This window comes from Syngnathus leptorhynchus, unplaced genomic scaffold, assembly GCF_054491065.1.
Source record: "Syngnathus leptorhynchus isolate UIUO unplaced genomic scaffold, UIUO_Slep HiC_scaffold_117, whole genome shotgun sequence".
NCBI classification, from domain to species: Eukaryota; Metazoa; Chordata; class Actinopteri; order Syngnathiformes; family Syngnathidae; genus Syngnathus; species Syngnathus leptorhynchus.
In genome coordinates, this window is record NW_028232084.1 from 102,556 (window position 1) to 104,308 (window position 1,753).

General features: G+C 39.8%; 1 pseudogene; it reads left to right on the forward strand.

Moving 5' to 3' along the window:
• Positions 1–1,160: 1,160 nt before the first annotated feature.
• LOC147037787 (U2 spliceosomal RNA) lies at positions 1,161–1,333 on the forward strand (annotated as a pseudogene).
• The last annotated feature ends 420 nt before the right edge of the window (positions 1,334–1,753 follow it).

Consider the following 1,753-nt stretch of genomic DNA (forward strand, 5'->3'; position numbering starts at 1 on the left):
CAGACCGCTCGGCCACAATACCTGATTGCTGGGCTACTATATGGAATTTTCTTGACAATTATATTAAAACTTTGGAATCTGAGAATACAATGCTCGTTTCCCCACCAGCAACCAGGTTAGTGCTGTCCTACAGCGCCTTGTTTATAATGTAACAAAGAAGAAATAACTCGCAGAAGGCCTGGCGATCATCCACAAGAGCCAACTACCCGGAAAGCAAAAATTGTGGTGCTACAACTTCACATTGTACCAAAGGGCCATGTGGCCACTGAAGATGAGTAATATCAACAGCGAACGGCCTGGACAGACGAAGCAAACACCTACATTCAGAAATGGCTAGGTCTACCGAAAGGTTTCTCTGAAACAGGCTTGTTCGGGGCAACCTCGCTGCAACTGCCAATCCAGTCCATACCCTGGGCTATGAGCAGGAAACGGCTAGGTTCGTTCTTGAGCTAAGAGAATCCTTGGATCCTACTGTGAGAAATCCACGGGGGAGAGGGAGCAAAAACAAACTCCAGCCGAATCTGCTACTACAGGTTAATTAAAGGCCATATCATAGAAATACGTGACATATATATATATATATTAATTACTGTATATAATATATATATATATATATATCCCCAACCCTCCGGTTACTAGACGACCCACTCTACTGCTACATATATATATACTGTGTTTGTGTGTGTATATATATATATATATATATATATATATATATATATATATATATATATATATATATATATATATATATATATATATATATATATGTATATATGTATATATATATATATATATATATATATATATATTATTTATTTATTTTTTTCGAACGTCCCGGTTCTCGAACAATTCCGTATTCGACCAAATTAAGCTCTCTGCGCACAAAGGTTTCGGAAATCGAATGATTCACTTCTTGAACAGCCTTCTGGAACGGATTGTGTTCGAAAACCGAGGCTCCGCTGTACGTAGAATTACAAAACATACACATCAAATACAAAAGTAAAAGTAAAACATACTTTGGCCTGCCAGTGAAAAACTGGGTACTTTACTTCGACTGTTTTAACTTAGTAGCTTCGCGATGACACATCCGAGGTCGGCCGTTAACTTGAATTGGTAGTCTCTTGATTGAAGTCGTTGCCTCAGACCCATTTTTGCTTATCGCTTCTCGGCCTTTTGGCTAAGATCAAGTGTAGTATCTGTTCTTATCAGTTTCATATCTGATACGTCCCCTCTCTGGAGACCACATATGAAATTGATTTTTGGAATAGGGAGGTGTAATAGGGGCTTGAGGCTTTCCCACCAAACGGTTTGCAAATAGGTTTATTTCTTGAGGGGGGCACATAAACCCTCCTGCTGGTCAAAAGGAGTCATTCATTCCATTAATGAGAATTACATTCACCTTTATATTTTGCTTCATGTAGCCTGATCAAAATGAATAAAATTACTCTCTGTATGTGCATTCACGTGTAACATTGAAGGAGGTGGAATATTGTGTTTCAATATGTAAATAAATACCATCATTGTCTTTTAAGACACTAAAAGTGTCACGTCTCGTCCCCAGCCCTTCCACTATGCGTCAGTTGTCTTGGTTTCTGTCCGTGTGCTCGCCCCTCCCCTCCTGTGTGCCCATGATTGGTTTGATTGTTCTCACCTGCCTCTTGTTACCTGTAGTGTATATAAATCCTGTCTGCTCCTCACTCCCCGTCGGCTCATTGTTGTCGTCTGTTGTCGTGTCGTCGTCGTCATGTCC